This window comes from Bos mutus, chromosome 12 (assembly GCF_027580195.1).
Source record: "Bos mutus isolate GX-2022 chromosome 12, NWIPB_WYAK_1.1, whole genome shotgun sequence".
NCBI lineage: Eukaryota > Metazoa > Chordata > Mammalia > Artiodactyla > Bovidae > Bos > Bos mutus.
In genome coordinates, this window is record NC_091628.1 from 3,004,679 (window position 1) to 3,025,386 (window position 20,708).

Consider the following 20,708-nt stretch of genomic DNA (forward strand, 5'->3'; position numbering starts at 1 on the left):
ATCTCATAAAGGGTCTCCTTTTCCCAGACATCTGCCAAAGGGAAGGTTATGCTTCTTTCCTTTCTTCCTTCTGCTTTTTTTCCCTGCTTCTCTTCCCTCCCAAGTGTCATAAGAGGGATTTTTGCAACACTGATAGATACTAGATAATACCATAAACACAACCAACAATGATTTATTTACTAAGATATGTATGTGTGTGTAAGAGAGAGAGAAAGTTTCAAAAAGAGCTTGGGTGACGTGTGAGGTAAAAACTATAGCTCATTGAAAAAGATAACATAAAGGAGAGGAGAAGAAAGAGAACAGTAGTCACTTTACAATATCAGTGAACATACCAATTGTCATTTTAAAAAATGTACATCTGCTGCTATTACTATTCCACTCAAAGAGAAGTCGCTCAGTTGTGTCCGACTCTTCACGACCCCATGGACTGCAGCCTACCAGGCTCCTCCATGTCCATGGGATTTCCCAGGCAAGAGTATTGGAGTGGGGTGCCATTTCCTTCTCCAGGGGATCTTTCCAACCCAGGGATAGAACCCCGGTCTCCTGCATTGCAGACAGAAGCTTTACGTCTGAGCCACCAGGGAAGCCTCATAGTTAATTAAATTAAATATTGTCAGGGTAATTCTGTGGCAAGCCCCAAGGTAATTCTGTTGCAAGGAGGATAATACACTGTCCCAAATTCAGAATGTGTCCTCCTTAAGAACCGACACTATATCACTCTTATGGCTGCCTAGAGCTTACCTTGGGATTTGGCACACAGAAAGCACTGGATGAAGATTTGTTAACTTGTGTTGAATAAAAGTTAGTAGATTGCTACATCATGAACTCTGCAAAAGTATTTGTGAGAATTAGGGTAATGATTATATGTACGTGGAAGCTGATCTATATGTTATTCTTCTGACCTACACTTCATTAGCACAATCACTCTTCTGCTGGTTGATGCACCTGAGACGTTACCAGTACGTAAAGGATCATCTGAAGCATCCAAGAACAATTTGATTATATTCTGCATAATTTGAGTATTTTTAATCTTGAGGATATTTTACTGTACTTTAATTCTTTGAAAACTGGCAATCCATTAAGGATCCAGAAGATAAATTGCTAGAATCAGAATCTTTAATTAACCAAAGCACCGAATGTGCATCAATTAAAAAACTGTTTTGAGGTGGACAGAGTGGGGCTGGAAGGCTGATTTTCCCAGTTGCTAGATTTGTGATCTTGCAGAGGTCCTTGACTCTCTCTAAACTTTGGATTCCTCATCTCTATAAAATAAGAAGAATAGCACCTCCTCCCTCCAGGGCTGTAGGGAGGATGGAAGGAGGTAACGACTGTGCTCCGCACAGTGACAGGTACTCGATAACTACTTCAATAAGTAGCAGGAGTAGGCGTCCGTAGCCGCCCTGGTGTCTGTACCGGGTTCCACATTGGCTGTGCCCTGTGATTATTTTGTAGAAGATATACTCGGAGAGAGGAAAGCCTGGGTGTGTACCAGCAGGCTTTCTGTGTTTCTGTTCTAGGGTTTGAAACTTCATCCTAAGGAGGAAAGTGATAGGTAGGGGTAAAAGCTTTCCCAGTGTTTGGCAGCATGTTATTAGTATCAGGGGTGGAATTAGTCTGGATGTATATTTTTCCAAATATAATATGTTACTTTCGAAGGTGGAGCTATACACATCCTTGTGTTTTCCCTCCAGTCCCACAGGCAGTTTGAGATCAGTTCACTGAAAATGCCATCTGCTCTTTGTAGTCAGAAATGAAAAGAAACTGAGTTTTCAGTCTCACTCTGAGATTTGCATTTGAATAATAGGTGTCAGGTTTATATTGGTACCCACTTCTTTGAAGTGTGAAGTTAAATGCCTGTGGCTTCACTCAGTACTGGAAGCAAGGCATTAATATCATAATTATCTTTTTCCTTAATGAGATGATACTGAGAAGCAGCTTTAGGAAAACTTATTGAATAAGGTGTTGAAAATGAAGAAAAGATGAGTTGGCTGCCTTTCCTTTCTCTTTGTGGGCCTTAAGTTGGAAAGAGGAAGAATCCACGTATTGTTGCTTGAAAGCTTAGGCTACTCTGCTTGGATGCCTAGATGCTTTTCTGTGAGCTAGATAAAGGCTGAAAGTCTGAGGGGCTCTGTCTTCTGACAACAGTTGGCGTTGTAGGGCTGGACCACTGAGAAAGTCACTGTAGAATTTCTAAAGTATTGCAGATTCTCATTCTGATTCTCATTCAACCTTCTCAGATTCTCATTCAACCTTCTCCACCTGCAATTTCAGGGGTCTGTAAGACTGTCCTTAGGTTCAACAATTCACTGGAAAGACTTGGAGAAGTCAGAATAGCTGTGATATTCATGGTCTGCGTTTGTCACAGGGAAGGATGCAGATGCAGTCAGCAGAGGGAAGAGCTGCAGAGAGGGGGATCCAGGACACAAGAGCTGGGGCGTCCAGTGGTCCTCTCCCAGAGGGGCTATGTGGACAGGGCCTATTTTTCTCAACACGGTGTCTCGACACATGTGCTTCGCCAACAGGGACGCTTACCCGGTCTTTAACGTCCAGAGTGTTGTTGGGGCTCAGTTATGTGACAGATGACCGTCCCTGTGGCTGACCTTAGTCTCCAGCCCATCCAGGGGTTGAGCTGAGGCCACGTGGACAAGGTTCTCCACCACAAGTCATTTTGTTAGTGTAGACTATCTAGCACCGCCCTGCACCCCGCCCTCACCCCCAACAAAGATACTCTTATCAGTGGACATTCTTAAGGTTTAGAAATTACCTCCCAGTGCTGAGGGCAACGGCCAAACCTAAATCTGGGCAAAGTTAATCCTGTCCTGTATACCACACTCTGACTGCTTCCAAAACAGTAGGAAGTATAGTAGCAACAATACTTTTGATGTTGCTGCTGCTGCTAAGTCGCTTCAGTCGTGTCCAACTCTGTGCGACCCCGTAGACGGCAGCCCACCAGGCTGCCCCATCCCTGGGATTCTCCAGGCAAGAACACTGGAGTGGGTTGCCATTTCCTGCTCCAATGCATGAAAGTGAAAAGTGAAAGTGAAGTCGCTCAGTCGTGTCTGACTCTTAGTGACCCCATGGACTGCAGCCTACCAGGCTCCTCTGTCCATGGGATTTTCCAGGCAAGAGTACTGGAGTGGGGTGCCATTGCCTTCTCCATTTGATACTGATATTAAACAAGGTGGCTCCACAGGGCGAATTCAGAAGCAGCATAGCCAGTGTAAATTCAACTTATTTCTGGCCCCTTGATTTTCTGAAGGAACTTGCAGTTGTCAGTGATACTTTCTATGTAAGATTCTGCTGGAATTAAGGATATGGACAAATTGTAATCTTACTGCCCTACATACTCAGGCATTACTTCACCGTATCATAAAAGAGCCTGACAACCTATGCAATTTTACTTAAGGGATTTCCTATAAACATTATTTTCCCGATCCTGAAACCAAAGTTAGCAATGGAAAGCAATATCCCCATGTTTGGAAGAAAGTTCTTATTCCTGCCAGCTTCAACTAAAAGAGAATTCTTTGCAGACCCACTCATCCCAAACACTGCATAAGGCTCTTTTGGGACTTATCAAGAAACCCATATGAAGAAGTTGTGGGAGACTGAGCCCTAATCAAAGTTTACATTTTCCCACGACATTTCAAGCAAACCTGTTGTTAGGGTGTATTGAGTTATTTATTATCAAAAGTTCATGTCCCTCCACATCTCACCTCCCTTTTAATACTCAGTTATGAATTACAAATACAAATGCCTATGGAACTAGGTGCGTTATGTGTGAAATAGGGCAGTAGATGACTAGATATTACTGGAGAGAATGGCAAAGTGGCAGTTACCAGTCTGCTGTAGAATTCACGTTCAGATTTCGCAAATATTTTACAGGCAAGTGAAACAGATCTTTTGACAGACGTGACTCATGAGTTTGGGACTCCTATAACAAAGGGATACAGGAGCAAATGCCCATATATTAGTAGGACAGAAGATAGAGTTTACTTTTTGGCTTAGCATTTCAGATATTTTCAGACTATGCAATCTGACTTAATGTTGGCTATAAAAAATCAGTTTTCCAACTTTCCTACAGAATGTAAAAATAAAAGCTAAACAAAGAATTGTACTACATAATGGATGGAGGCATCAAGCAAAAGAATTATGATTTCACCCTATTCATTTCTCATTCTTTGTGGTAGGGACTTGACCAGGAAAGGAAGAAATTGAAACCAAGCAGGACCCTGTGGAACTTGTGGGTCAAATCCTTTCTATGTCCCATTTCTTGTTTGTAGGAAATAGGCTTCCTTGATCTTCCATGACTTCCAAAGGGCAGGTTCAAATAGTTATTAATCGTGGAAGGGAGGGGATGCAGAGACAAGGCAGGAGCAGTCAAGAAAGAGTGCTGCTTTGGGCTGGGTTCTGAGGCCACCCAGGCGAGTATACAATATATACCCAGGCGAGTATATAATATATACCCAGGCGAGTATACAATATATACCCAGGGGAGTATACAATATATACCCAGGGGAGTATATAATATATACCCAGGTGAGTATATAATATATACCCAGGGGAGTATACAATATATACCCAGGGGAGTATACAATATATACCCAGGGAGTATATAATATATACCCAGGGGAGTATACAATATATACCCAGGGGAGTATACAATATATACCCAGGGGAGTATACAATATATACCCAGGGGAGTATATAATAACACTTCTGAGTTATTTTGTAGACCCAAGGCCCTCATCCAGGTGGAGGATGATAACCTCAGGCTGAGCACAGGATTCCTGGGATACTTCTCTATCACCTCACCACCAGCCAATCAGAAGGAAGTCACACACTCTGCACCCCATACCCCACATTTTGCCTGTAAAAACTTCTCCCTCACAAAGCATCAGAGAGGTAGGTGTTTTTGAGCATTAACTACTTGTTCTCCGTGCTTTGCCCCATAGTAAGCCTTCCTGCAGAGAAGGCAACGGCACCTCACTCCAGTACTCTTGTCTGGAAAATCCCATGGACGGAGGAGCCTGGTGGGCCACAGTCCATGGGGCCGCTAAGAGTCGGACACGACTAAGCGACTTCACTTTCACTTTTCACTTTCATGCATTGGAGAAGGAAATGGCAACCCACTCCAGTGTTCTTGCCTGGAGAATCCCAGGGATGGGGCAGCCTGGTAGGCTGCCGATTATGGGGTCACACAGAGTCGGACACGACTGAAGTGACTTAGCAGCAGCAGCAGCAGCAGCAGGCCTTCCTGTGCTCTAAATTCCCATGTTTCAGATTATTTGGACTTATTGTATGTCCAGTACTCTTGCCTGGAAAATCCCATGGACGGAGGAGTCTGGTGGGCTGCAGTCCATGGGGTCGCTAAAGAGTAAGACACAACTGAGCGACTTCACTTTCACTTTTCATTTTCATTTTCATCCATTGGAGAAGGAAATGGCAACCCACTCCAGTGTTCTTGCCTAGAGAATCCCAGGGACAGGGGAGCCTGGTGGCCTGCCATCTATGGGGTCACACAGAGTCGGACACGACTGAAGTGACTTAGCAGCAGCAGCAGTATGTCAGGCACACAAACTTTGTTTGGTAACAGAATGAGGGAAAACTTTAGATTTAAAAGTACCTAAGCTGCTCTGTGATAGGGATGATGGAAATACATATTTTAAGGTAACCGTGACATGGGAATCCAAGTTCCTCTTTGTGGAGCCGAAGAATGAACTTCATGGACACACAAAGGCTCATGGTAGCAAGTGAATAGGATTTACTAGAGAGAAGGAAGGTACAAAAGTCTCAGCATAGACACTGTGAGGGGGTAAAGAGTCCCCCAAAAGTCAGGGATTGCAGCAGTTTTTTATCTTTACTAATATTAATCTGTACATTTTTGGTTGGCTCCTATCCTTAAAATATGTCATTTTTAACCCATCAGTTTAAAGGTCAAGATGCTTAATTTTATATCTTTATGGCTTCTTTTGATCCTCAGATTAAGTCACCACCCTTTTTCATTTCACAATCAACCAGATGTATGGGTTTAAGATTAACGATCACCAGTTGTTTTTCCCTCAGGCATATGGAACAGAAGTGAATTACCGCCCTTCCCTGGATCTGAGCGCTGATCATTTATCAGACCAAGGACACATTCCAGGAATTTGGGACAAAGGGTATAGTTTTAAGTTAATGGAGCAGGATGTTTACTGAAAATAAGACCGAGGTCTCAGAGTCCTACTCTGACTACCTAGCAATTCCTACCTCAACAGAAAGTAAATAACAGTGGTGGTGATGGTTTGGTCACTAAGTTGTGTCTGACTCCTGAGCCCCCCATGGGCTGTACGCTGCAGGGTTCCTCTGTTCACGGGATTTCCTTGGCAAGAATACTGGGGTGGGTTGCCATTTCCTTCTCTAGGGCTTCTTCCCAACCCAGGGATCGAATCGGGTCTCCTGCATTAAGTGGTCTCCTGCATTGCAGGCAGATTCTTTACCGCTGAGTCATCAGGGAAGCCCGTAAATACCAATATCTAATTTTTAAATTCTGGACAGTGAAATAAGAGTGGTAGGGAGACATGGTATAATAGTTTTTACATTTCCTATATAATTTATGGTTACAATATACACAGTTTATAAAATGTATTTATGGAAGGTCAATCTATGATTATTTCATTGAGATTGAAGTATAGCTTTGTGCACTTCTAGTATGTAGTAGGGAGAAGGCAATGGCACCCCACTCCAGTGCTCTTGCTTGGAAAAGCCCATGGACAGAGGAGCCTGGTAGGCTGCAGTCCATGAGGTCGCTAAGAGTCAGACACGACTAAGCGACTTCACTTTCACTTTTCACTTTCATGCATTGGAGAAGGAAATGGCAACCCACTCCAGTATTCTTGCCTGGAGAGTCCCAGGGATGGGGGAGCCTGGTGGGCTGCCGTCTATGGGGTCGCACAGAGTCGGACACGACTGAAGCGACTTAGCAGCAGCAGCAGCAGCAGCATGTAGTAGGCATTTAATAAACCTATACTGAATGAATTTAAAAAAGTGCTTGCTTGGGCTCCTTCTCAGCACCCTCCTAGGTTTTCTAATCTTATATAGAGCCCACATGCAAAGAAAGATGATACACTATGCACAGTAAACAATGGCCATCTTCTTTTCTTTGTACCCAGAATTAGAAGCAGAAAGGCTAGTATTTGAGGGGAAATTATTCTCTTGATAAAATTCCAAGTACTTGAACTTTTATAATGCTCACCTTCCCAGTGAGATTTTTAGATCCAGAGTTTTAGTAAAGAATTGGCATAAGCACTCACAAGTTTGGGTGCTTATCCAAACTGAAATTAATCTCTGAACCTTTAAAGGTTTTATGAGTTCTAAAGTAAGCAGAGAAAGCCAGAGAGGGCAAAGAAATCAGAGAAAAATCAAGGAAAGCGATCACAGCAAAAGCTTCATGGGCCAGAAAGATCACAAGAGTGATTGGAGGGCAGGGGGAGAAACGGAGCGCACGGAAAGGGTTACTGAAGTAGAAGAAGATAACGGAGGAGCAGGGCAGCTTAGAGGGAGCCACGGGGAGACAGAGCAATCAGAGCAGAGGTGTGGAGGGCAGGCAGAGCACCAGGAAGGCAGAGCTGAGGGAGGCAATCACGGTGAGGAGGGCAGGGGTGAAGCTGCACAGAGCAATCGGCATGGAGCAGGAGGGGCAAGAAACACGCTCTCAAGACAGGCTAGACTCTCAGCATCCTGTGTTTACAGGGAAGGACGTTTGTAAGCACTTTATTTTGATTGTGATTAGTTCAAAATCTTGAAAAGCGTTTTTTCTATTTTCCTTGTTTCTCCTCCCCTCCCTTTGTTACATTTCCTCTAACAGAAGGGTAGATGAGAAGAGAGGGGTGGCTTGATTTTTCCCTAGATACTTTGATTATCAATACATCCATGTGAGACTTAACATGCCATGTATTTCAAGCCTTAAAAGATGAAACTGACTTGAAACAGAATATAAGCTTTCTTTCTTCCTTCTGAGAATTCAATGTGAAGAAACAACTATATTTGATGACAAGGAAAAAAAACATTAAAATATAAATAAAATGCTAGTAATGATACAGCAAAAATAAATGTTTGTGAGTTCAAGTATTAAACAATAGTATTGCTTTCTGGAGGGCATCTCTTTATCACACAATGAGAGAAGAGCTGGCTGAAGCATGCTAAGGTAACACAATGTATTGAAAGATCATTTCTGCATGTCACAGTGCCTAGAATCGCAGTTTTAGCTGATTTGGGAGTTTACATCTCTTCCCAGTTCAATCCCATCCCTTACAGATAAAGAAAATTCAGAGAAATTGGCATAGTGTTTTAAGGCCATACACTGCTTAACAGTAAGACTGTAAGGTTTGTAGTAAACAAAATTCTGACAAGATGTGTAACTATTACACCTTCTCAGGTTCTGAATTTATCTGTAGGTTATGTTGAGGTAAACTGTCATATGTAATTGGAATTAAAAGCAGAAATGCAGCTGTTTTGGTGTGACCTCTGAAATAATCCCTGGGTCTAGCTCCTGGGTACGTGTGGTATGTCTGCCCGGTTCTGTCATAACACGCTGATAAGAATCGGCTCTTTCTTTTCCTCAGTCAGCTCTCACATGTACACCTTGACCCAGTCCACTGGAATTTGTTTTACTTCATTACCATAAATGTTTGAAGTGTATTGTGAGTAAGAGGGTAGGAGGGAGGGGTCAAATAAGAGAGATGAATAAGCTATGTCTATCAAGGGCTTCCCTGGTAGCTCAGTTGGTAAAGAATCTTCTGCAAGCCTGCAATACAGAAGACCCTGCTTTGATTCCTGAGTCGGAAAGATCCCCTAGAGAAGAGATAGGTTACCCATCCCAGTATTCATGGGCTTCCCTGGTGTCTCAGAGGGTAAAGAATCCACCTGCAATGTGGGAGGCCTGGATTCAATCCCTGGGTTGGGAGGATACCTTGAAGGAAGGCACAGCAATACACTCCAGTATTCTTGCCTGGAGAATCCCCATGGACAGAGAAGCCTGGTGGGCTACAGTCCGTGGGGTTGCAAAGAGTCAGAGCAATGAGCAACTCAGCACAGCACAACAGTCAAAAATGTGCAACTAAGATCACAACAGGTAAAGGCAGTAACCTTCAAACTAGAAATACAGTATAGAATTTTTATCATCATAAAACTCCTTTTCTGCAACACAACCTTACTGCCGAACAAGAAATCAAGAGAGTTCAGTGCTTACTCTTCCTACATGCTACCTACCCTCAAGATCCATCATTACCTGCATTTCAGATCTCAGTTCTGAGTTCACACAATAGAAACTTTTATTAAAGTGACTCCTGACTTCTAGCAGCAAGCGAGTTACAACAGCTCCTCTGGCTGCAGCTTCATTCTACCCGTCAATGTTAAATCCTCTGCATCCTTTTGAGAAACTTACCCAGTGCTTTCACTGCGCTATTTATTCTTCCCTCAATAATAGCTTTAACACTTTAACAATAATCCTGTAAATAATTTGGATATTTGATTAGCAGACAGGCACTTTTTTCAAGTATTTTATCAGGAGATAAAATGGAGCTGTGTTGGAAATTCCCTGGCAGTCCAGTGGTTAGGACTCTGTGCTTCCAGGTCTGGGGACACGATTGAGGAACTAAGATCCCAAAAGCTGTGAAGTATTGAAAAAAGAAAGAGAGAGAGATGGAGCTGTGTTAAATATTTTTCTTCTTTACATGGACTTAAGTGTGTATCTCTTCAAATTATAAGTCTTTGAAGGTTAAAGAGTTTGGTTTCTCCTTATGTAACCCCCGCGCAGCCCATGGAATGGTATTCAGAACACAATAGTCTTAATGGGCTTACAGACCTCTCCCTAGTATCTTAAGCAGTTTGTCTGACTTATTCAACAGTTGTTATGGGCAAACCAACTTCATCAATCACTACATCTGTCATTTTCCTTCTTGTATTTTTTGGAACTAATCTGACTGATTATTGTCTTTGATTTTCCCATGCGTGGTTCTTTGCTTTTCACTCTGAGAAAATAACACCTATGTTACTTCATGAACTTGCTGTGAGGACCAAATGAAATGCTCTACACATTTGAACAGTAGGTATAGGATACATTACAAGCGGATGTTACTTTCAGAGAGTTCTTTCCTTTAGTGTGAAAGTATATAGGCAATTTACTTGTGAAACAGGGTATAAATATATTATCTATAAATTTGGCATAGGGAAATGTTGTAAATTCTATACTTTATAACAATTAGAAACACATTTTTATCAGGCCAACTATCAGCAGCAATAGTCATGAAAAACAAGTAATAGAAAAGCAATTTTGTTTCAGTGTTCCACTGGCCAGAGATACACAATTAGATGTAAGTACCGCTTACACGTGCATGATGCAGGGTCACGTGCTGCCCACTCGGGCTCAGTGTGGACTCTGGAGCAAGATTGCCTAGGTCAGAATCCAGCTCTTTTACTAAGCAGATGAGAGTTCTTTCTGTCCCTTGTTCCCTATCTGTGAGAAGGGGGTGGTGGAAATGAGCCCCTAACGTTTGTGATGATGATTAGATGAGCTGTCTGTAAAGTGCTTAGGAAAGTGCCTCACATAGAGAAAAGTCTATCTAGTTGTTAGCTGGTGGTGGTTTAGTCCCTAAGTTGTGTCCAACTCTTGCAACCCATGGACTGTAGCCCACCAGGCTCCTCTATCCATGGGTTTTTCCAGCCAAGAATACTGGAGTGGGTTGACGTTTCCTTCTCCAGGGGATCTTCCCAACTGAAAGACTGAACCAGCGTTTCCTAGATTGCAAGCCAATTCTTTACCATTGAGCCACCAGGGAAGCCCCTGTTAGCTGGTTTTACTGTTATATCAAAATGTATGATTGAAAGGTGAGAAGCATAGCCAACCGCTCTGGGCTTTGTTGTCCCCAAGATCTAACACCAGGCTTTGTTTGTGAACATGTACAGGGTGGGCAGTGCTTCTCGCTCACTTCCAACTCTGCTGAGTTTTCTTGGTGAACACCTCAGCATCTGCTCAATGAAGAGGGCAAAGAAAATAGCAGATAAGTTGCAAGGAATCAGACACAACTGAGTGACTCAGCACAGCACAGCTCAGCAAGTGAATATAAGATGAAATCAAATTAGATCACCGGCCATCACCAGATGGCAAGAGCACAGTCATGGGACTCACTCCAGGGTCCTTACCACAGCTCTGCCCTCGACCAGCTGGGTGGGCGATGAGTTCCAAGCTGGGAGGCTGTATCACGACATGGAGCTGAGCGCTGGGATGGCTGGTGACTCGCTCTGCACGGATGTTAGTTTCTGTTCAGTTTGACACATGGTTCTGTTTTATTTAGGCCCTCTGGCTTTGCTTTAATGACTTGAGAGAAACAGCAGATTTTCATTCCTTTTTGCAAATATTTTAACACTTCAAGATTGTCATTCGCACAGTTGTTACATCAGTAACAAAGCAAGCCTGAGCAGGGCTGGAGCAGGGTGGGTTCCAGGGAAATAGCCTGTCTGTTTCTTCTTTGCCTCATCTGTCATGTATATTTCAGATGTAAACTGGAGATGGAAATGTTTCCAAGTTTTCTTCTTCCAGAAGTATTGATCTCTTGGGCAGAACATAAAGTCTTCACCCCTTAAGCTTTATCACCATGCTTTCTCTACCTTATCAATTCAAATGGATTTAGCATGCATTATCAGTAGTTAGATCTTGACTTTCTTTCTACTTCTTTCTCCTTTAAAGCAATCTATCTAGTTGCAAATGTCTTGTTAGAAGAGATTATATGATTGTTTTTTGGGTTTGTAATCTGTTTGAAGAACTGGCAGCATACTTGGGGATTTAAAATGATGTCTTAACAGGAAACAGCTTCTCTGTTGAAAACCTGATTTCTCACAGAACTGCTTTTTCTTTCTTTACAAAAATTTTTCTACATTTGATCACATTGCTACCAGGATATTTGGTTTTATTTAAATGCAGCAACACAAACATCACTAATCTGGTTTAAGCAAATTCATTTGTGCACTCCCTGTCAACAATGGCTTTATCAGCCATCAGAATCTAATTGAAATGGTAGTGCTGCATGTAGTCATCCAATAATTAGAAAATAAACAGATTGAAAATTCAGAGGCATTTGAACAAAAGCCATCAAAGTAACATAAACAGGAGAAAAGGTAATTAAAGAGCTTTCTCTCTTCAGCTTTCAGCATTACAGGTTTATTTAAATACAGCTGTAGCAAGAGACCTGAGCTGGATTGATTGGACAAATTTGTTGGCTAATGCTGTTCTGAAATATGCCCCATTAAAAATGTGGCAAAGAAATTAAAAAAGCATGATAATCATGGCACCTCAAAGCACACTTTATTCCCCCTCTGAGAACCTCCATGGCAATGCATACATGTGACAGTTAATAATAGATGACCAAAGGCACTGCCCTTTATCATCTAAATACCAAATCTTCAGAAACCTGGGGAAAAAGAGCAGTCTGGTCCCTGACTATAAAATTGTGACGTCAGAAGGTTGCTCTACACAGGCTACAAACCTCCACTTGGGCTTTTCTCCTGCTGGAGAAAAGGAAGCTCTCTGACTATCAGAGGCAGTAATGCATGAATGCAAGCAGTTTAGCAATAAGCAATTCAAACTTCTGAAAGAGAGGTAACAAAGCCCAAAGAATAAGCCCTGGTCATGAATGTATATATAGTCCCGGGGCTGGTTGGCATAGCAACTATTTCTGAGAACCTGGTGCTGCTTAAGTAAACAGCTGAAGCACAGAGCATGCCTCAGCTAAGCTGGGTCCATCTGTAGTATTAGCATGCAAGGATCAGAACAGGAACATTTTCTCCCGCGAATCAATGATATTTTGGTATTTCCTCCTAATAACTCTACTATTCTCAGTGTCTCATGGCAAGGCTGTAGTTCTCTTTGTTTTTTCATACAGGCATTTCATTGAACAGTCTCAGTATAGGTGAATCTGACTGAATTGGTTTAGGAGTAACTAAAAGAGTCTGGGGCGCCCCTGGTGGCTCAGATGGCACAGAAACCACATGCAATGCAGGAGACTCCAGGTTTGATCCTGATTCAGGAGGATTCTCTGGGGAAGGGAATCTTCAGTATTCTTGCCTTGAGAATTTTGTGGACAGAGGAGCCTGGCGAGCTACAGTCCATTGGGTCGCAGAGAGTCATACACAACTGAGTGACTAACACACATTCACTGAAAATTGTCCAAGATCAGTATCTTTCACCTGTTATTTGCTAAGAGCTTCCAAAGAAATCGAATCAATGATTCAACAGCAACTCATGATGATGATCCAACAAAAACCATATCTGCTGAAGGTTTTACTGCAAAGTTCAGCACACCAGGTAATTGCAAAGGTTTTGGAATCAGACCAACTTAGGTATAGTTTCTGGCTCCACTATGAAAAATGATGTAACATTGGGCATATCACTGATCTTTTAGGAATATTACTAATTCTTCCCACAACTGTCATCTCATGTATAAAATGAGAATAGTAGTAAATACCTCATGGGTATTTGATGATTAAATAAAACCTGTATTAACATGCTAAGTGCAGTACTCATGACACTGCTAACAGACCCTGCTGGGTTCCTACCCAATGGCCATTTTAAAACTTAATGTGTGCCCTGCCAACCCCTTCACACATGATTCAGCACAAAGTCCCGACTTGTCTAAGCCAAGTGCGCTAGTCTAATGCCCCTCACCAGTGACTGGATGTGTCACCAGAAGTGAATGTGTGACTATTACTCAGTTCAAGCTCATTCTGCTGGCCCCACGACAGGCCAGTAAATCAGGAAATGAGGTGTTGGGGCAAGGAATAGCGACTTTATTTGGGAAGCTGGAAGTCTGAGAAGATGGCCACCTAGTGTCCTAGAGAATCATCTTACCCAAGTCAGAACTCAGGCTTCTTCTATGCTAAAGAGAGATGGTGTTTGTTTGTTTGGTTTGTTATTGCAAACTTCTTAGTGTCAGAATTCTTTGTTCTTGCAGCTGTCCAAGTAGGTCAGGTCATGAGGTTCCTGTAAACCTGCACTAAGACAAAAGTTATTCTCTATTTTGCAATTTTTTATCTCTGTATGAATGCAAAAGTGTCATACCCTTAAAGGTCAGAAGCTTGAGAATGGGCTATCCTGTATATTTTAGGATATAGTCAATATTCTTAAAGTAAAAGCAATATAGTACAAAGGTTAAAGTAAAAGAAATGGATGTAATATGGAGTCAGATTTGTTCTTTCCTATTATCTGGCCACTGATATAGGAGGAGTAACCAGCTGAGTGGTAAGAGAATACATGCACTTGGACTAGGCTACTGGAAGGTTTCCAGGAGTTTCAAGGTTACAGAGTAGGCAAGTAAACACACAATGACAACTTTTATGCATTTGTAAGTGGATACTCTTAAATATTTGGGATTTGTAAGTAAGGAGTGGAAATTTATGCTTGGGATGGACTTCATTAGTATCAGTTCTTCGGGAACTGTGCTATGCAGACTACTGCTTTATAAGCATTTAAAAAGTGTACACACTATGGTGCTTTGAAAAAATAGAGGAATTCACCAGTCTTGTTTCTGTGGAGAAAAGACACAAAAGAAAAGCTCTGTCTCTTGGAAACGTTTGAGGTCTTCCTGGAAAACCCTTTTCAGCATTTGAGAGAATGTGAACAAGGGTTTTAACTGACAGACCTTTTCCTTCCTTGGGGGTCTGCTCTACCGCCCTTTCTGATGAGGGAAGGGATTTTAATGAGAAAGACTCAGTTATGGGCCCATTTGAGTCTCTTTTATTGATATCAAAAGCAGGGTGCTTCCTGAAAAAAAGGAACTGAGAATCATTGAGAACTTCTGAAGTCTGGAAAAGAACTCCGAATGTTTTATAGTCAGACTCCCACTCCTTGATACCCCTTATAAATCTTTGCCCCCAACGTAGTCCTTCTAAGTTCAAATTGATTTATTTTTATCTTGCTTTTACTTCTGATAACTTTAAAGTTTTGTGTTTCCAAGAACTTGGAGTGTTTTCATGAATCATGTCTTTTTCTGATTATTTTAAGTTTTTTCTTACTCTGTGAAACTCAGGACTTTACAAAGAAGGATGAGTTAACAAAGGACGAAACTTAGCATCTGTCTGTGAGCTGCAAGTTCCTTTCCTTGGGAGTTTCACTGAATAATCTGCCAGTAATATGATGCATGATATTGTCTTGGCAGTTTATTATTTTGAGGCAATAGAACACAACACATTGGAAGGAGTTATCCTGATCTATCATATCAAGAATCTACAATTTATAGCTCTGTCTATTTGGTAGTAAAAAGACACTCCCTGAGAGCTAGAAGGATTGTGCGTATATGTAGCGATAAGACTATGGTTCTTTAAAAATATTTTGATACCATTCCATTTACATAATATCTGTGAATAGGGTGAAAATTAATTTGTTTACAAGTATATATTTTATGTAAGCATGAAATATGTGTATTTGTTAAATATACATTATTATATTTAATCTCTACCACAGTCCTATGAGGTGAATTATGTGAATTCTCAATGCACAGATGAAGAGCCTGAGGTCCAGAGGAAGTTAAATGAATTGTCTAAGGCCACATAACAAATGAGTGACAGAGACTCAACCCTAGGCTTTTTGATTCTTGATGGTGTTGTTGTTTTCATTTATTCACAGCTGCTTCTGTGGGTACCTGTGGTTTTGACGCAGGATAATACTTTTTTTCATTACCACTTGTAGCAAATATTTCAGAGATGGTTTGCTCACCCAACTTTAAGGCCATGGTTAAAGGCTGGTGAGTTTCCCTTCTCAGAACAATTGGTAACGTCTGCATTCTACTTCCCTTATGGAGCTCCCACACTCCAGGATTATTACTGTTGTTCAGTTCCTAAGTCATGTCCGATTCCTTGCAACTGCACAAACTGCAGCACCTAGCCTTCCCTGTCCTTCACTGTTTTCCCGAGCTTGCTCAGACTCATGTCCATCGAGTCAGTGATGCCATCCAACCATCTCATCCTCTGTCGTCCCCTTCTCCTCCTGCCCTCAATCTTTCCCTGCATTAGGATCTTTTCCAGTGAGTTAGCTCTTCGTATCAGGTGGCCAAATTACTGGGGCTTCAGTTTCAGCCTCAGTCTTTCCAATGAATAATCAGGATTTATTCCCATTAGGATTGACTGGTTTGATCTCCTTGGAGTCCAAGGGACTCTCACGAGTCTTTTCCAGCATCACAATATGAAAGTATCAGTTCTTTGGCACTCAGCCTCCTTTATGGTTCAGCTCTCACATCTTTACATGACCACTGAAAAAATGGTAGCTTTCCCTGGCTATTAGGCACCCACCTTAATTTCCCAAGAGCCAGATGGCACGAGGGCAGCCCCTATGTCCTGGAACCTGTTAATTCAAATTCACTGATCCACAGGAGGCTTGAGAAACCTAGCTCAGCCACCCCACTCGCTCTGATCCACAGGAGGCTTGAGAAACCTAGCTCAGCCACCCCACTCACTCAGTCACCCCACACCCCATACTTTCTGCCTCCAGCCCCAGCTGGTTGTGGTTCTTCAGTCCAGCCCTGACCGGCCTTGACCATGGCATTCTGTCATTTGGAGCTGAAGTGATAGGGTTTGCTTTTCCTCTCATCTGTGATGGTTGGATGGCATCACCGACTCAATGGACATGAGTTTGGGTAAACTTCGGGGGTTGGTGATGGACAGGGAGGCCTGGTGTGCTGCAGTCCACGGGGTTGCAAAGAGTCAGATACTACTGAGTGACTGAACTGAACTGAACTGATCCAAGTTTCATTGCCTATGTCTCACCTTCAAAAGATTCTTTACATCTTACACAGAACCACTTTGCAGTTTAAATTTGTCTATTACCTTCTTAGTTGAACTGTGGTGTAGCTGGAAGAGCTCTGGATGGAAACACAGGTGACTGCAGGCTTTGACTGGCCTTGAGCAGGCTTGTCTGACCTCTCTCAGTCACAGCTCTCTCACCTGTAAAATAAGTAGCAACTCTCAATGCAGTAGTTCCTGTTTTGGGTAGGATCCTAACATTTTGTGGGTAAAAATTGGGGTTGCAAAAGTGCAAGGGTATCTGGGAACAAATTGAAAGAGAAATATTCAACCAGAAGGCAGTGCCTACATCCTGTAGATGTGACGCTTTCAGTACGGCTCATCCACATTTAAGTCATGATAACATGACAAAAGGTGTCATGAAGAATTTCTTTTGTCAAAATGACAGAATGGCATACAAAACTGGACTTTAGCTACTAAAACAATCATGGCCAGTATCTCCTTAGGCTGGTTGGTAGTCCATCATTAGAGCACCAGATGCTTGTTGTAGGGTTCTAAGAGTCTCCTTTCCACAATGCAACCTATGAATTTTAAGACCATTTGTTATAGTTCCTTTGCATCTGTGTTTTTTTCAGTCTTTCTCTTTGTTTTATTTTTTTTTCTGGTTGGGAGCTTTAGAAGCTGCTGAAGCTGCAGATTTTGGTATCATTGACCTGCCTTCCTCTTTGTTTGGCAGTTGATGAATCCTTGGGGAGAAGTGTCTGCAATCCTGATGGAGAGCCAGAAAATAGAGCTTCTGTGAACAGCAGCCCCTGGATGCCTGATTTTTCTGAAAGATAAGCTCTTGATCAGGCAAGCAGGGGCTTAATGATTTATGCCTTCATGCCCAACTCCAGATAAAGTTAGACTATATCCTAGAGTGTATATAGAAGGAAAAGCTATTGCAGCACTTTACTGGTTGGTAAATGTAATACATTCTGAAAAAAAAAAAAAAAAAGAGAGAGAGAGAGACATATTATTAAACAGCTTGTATTTGAAATGGTTTCCAAATTTCAGCAGCCCAGGGATAATGATAATAATAGAAGAGGGAGTCTTAAAACACTTTAGGGAGTCTCATCCTCTTCCACCAGGCTTTCTTTTTGTTTAAGATTTAGCTTAGAGCTTTGTTCTGTATTTGTATTTTAGAAACAGAATGGGTGAAAATATAGCATTGCTAAGGTTTAGAAGAAGCATGAGATTTTTTTTTTTAAACCTCTCCCTACCTTTTTGCTAAAGAAAATGATTGTATTTTAATAACCTAAATAAGAGATAGGCCTAAGATCCCGCCTTGGAATTAAAAATAGGGTGAAAAATAAATAAAGAGTCTAAGTTATAATACCAAATCATTCTAGAATGCCTGAGAGCTTTTGTCTCCTTTGTCATTGGGATTAGTTGTTATACTTAGATCCAACTCTTTGCAACCCACTGAACTGTAGCCCACCAAACTCCTCTGTCTATGGAATTCTCAGGCAAGAATACTGGAGTGCGTAGCCATTCCCTTCTCCAGGAGATCTCGACTCAGGGATGGAACTTTGATCCCCCCGCCGCACATTGCAAGTGGATTCTTTACCATCTGAGTCGCCAAGCAAGTATTTTACCACTTAGATTCTGTAATACTTTCTCCTTCATGTCTATCCCAATTCAGTGTATTCCATGAGGTTCCTTACAGGTCATGAGCCACTCCTTGAATGGAATTTTCCCTAACAGAGCAGACCTCAATCCTCTAGGCAGTTGCCCTCAGATCACTTCAACGTTTCTGTGTCCTCATTTGGTTTCAGCGTGCTCTTTCTTTGGACCACTGACAGCTTCTGGGTCTCTAGAGGACTTCCCTCAAGCTGCTGCAGCGCCTTTGCCTGCATGTTCAAGGGGCCCTAAGAGGGGGTGTGCTGGGAGCATCCCTGTCCTTTAGAGGCCCTGGGCCGGTGGGTGACCAGTAGAGAAGCATGGGAGCTCAGGCCTCTTTCTGAAGTGTTCTCACGTTCCAGCCTTCTCATGCAGGACCTGGTTGGAGTCATCTTCAATGAGACTTTGAAATAGCTTCTTCCTCTTCCCTGTCTTACTTTCCTCATTTCCTTAGCAGTTTATTTTGAGAGCTTTTTCATAATGCACATCCTATCTCAAAGTCTGCTCCTGGGGAACTTGACTGAAAATATAACTTTCCTGGTATCCCCTTTCTTTGAATTCTAACAGCAATCTTTGCTTGAACATTAGTAATATACTGTGCCACATTGCTCGATCACTTTTCACTCCAATGAGATTGTGATCCCTCTGATAGTGCTTGGAACCCTATCTTAATATCTACTGTTCTTACTTTGCTGTTTTACTGTGCATCTATATCCAAAAAGATTTTAGAAGCTTTACAATAAATGAGTAAGAAGGATAAAATAAAAACCAGTGGACAGTGGATGGGAAACAAAAAATAAAAGGAGGTGAAAAGAAGATAAATCAACAAGTATTGACTGAGAAAACCAACCACAATCAGAAATAACATTTGGCTTATATCTCTTAGCAGCTAGGACAAAAATGGAAACATGATTCCCTTGCTTAGTTTTCAATGTTCAGTAGTATAAAGTTGCTTTGGTTATCTATTGCTGTGTAATAAATTACCCCCAAATTTAGCAGCTTGAAACAACGAACATTTATTCTCTCTCACAGCTTCTCAGGGGCAGGAAGCAGGGAGCTGCTTAAGCGGGGAGGGGGTTCAGGCTCACAGTCTCCAACTGCAGTCAGGCTGTTGGCAGCAGCGGCTGTGCAGCAGGGCTTGTCTGGAACCAGATAATCCAGTTCTAAGCTCACTGGTGTGGTCGTTGGCGGGCCTCAGTTCCTCGCTGGCTGTTGTCCGGAGGCTTCCCTTCTACCCCAGGTACTTCTTCACACGTGGCCTGAACGCACTCATGACGCAGCAGCTGGTTTCTCCCAGAGTGAGTCATCTGAGGAAGGAGAGAAAGCCAAAACGGAAGATGCTGTTTTTTATGTGTCCTCTGGGAAATGCTAAGCCGTCAGTTCTGCCGTGGTCACTGGTTTCCCAGTCCATCCCAGTGCGACAGGGAGGGGCCTACGCAGCGCGTGAACTGGGCGGAGCTGGAGAGCGTGAACTGGAGATCGCGGGGGTCGTCGTGGAGGTTCATGACCACAGACATATATCACATGCATGCATTTCTCCTGAAAGCAGGACTAAAACTGAAAGTCCAAGGGAGAATTACATACGTACGTTTTTTGTATGCTCCATGTACTTGTCATATGAAGGGTTTTCAATGAATATTTATGGCTATGTAAAGCCTACTAGTCTTCCAGGGTGCTTTCTCTAGAAAGAAGAGTAAGTCAAATGAAGCTATTCAGAATAAAACACTCTGTGCCTATAGTACCTGGACGCTGATTTAGGCACCTGTAAATCGATCTTCTTTCATAGAATGTGGTGGGTATGTCACTTCCTCTTTATTTCTAATGCTGACACTCTAAAGCACGTGCTTAGGTTTCTTCATCAGTTTCTCAATGAACCTGCTTTTGTCTAAATTCTCTTCATCCTATATCTCCTTTTCATCATGTCACTGTTGCTTAATGACTCATTACTAATAGAATAAAGTCCAATCTCCTTGACTTTTTCAAAAGCAGAATTTATCTATCCAAGTTTTTATTCCATTGCTTCCATCACGAGCCCTTTATTTCAACCTGGAAGTATTATCACTGTATTCCAGATATCCATGCCTTTTTTTCACTCAACTAATTTTTGTAGCTGTTTAATCCCCTGGGGATTTCTTATTCTAATATATGTTACCGCCAAGTGCTTGTTGAGTTGACCTCTTCAGTATTTCCTTTCTCTATACCTCTGTCTTGGAGAAGGAAATGGCAACCCACTCCAGTGTTCTTGCCTGGAGAATCCCAGGGACGGGGGAGCCTGGTGGGCT

The 20,708-nt window shown here is 42.2% G+C and overlaps 1 long non-coding RNA gene across 1 annotated transcript in view; it reads right to left on the bottom strand.

Annotated features, from left to right (window-relative positions):
- Positions 1 to 19,723, bottom strand: part of LOC138990247 (uncharacterized) — a 39,442-nt gene extending 19,719 nt beyond the window's left edge. Inside the window, exons 1-2 of the long non-coding RNA XR_011466365.1 lie at positions 19,515 to 19,723; positions 16,849 to 16,965 (exon numbers count right to left, since the gene is read on the bottom strand). This is a non-coding gene — a long non-coding RNA (uncharacterized lncRNA). The remainder of the gene's footprint in view (positions 1 to 16,848; positions 16,966 to 19,514) is intronic.
- Positions 19,724 to 20,708: the final 985 nt, after the last annotated feature.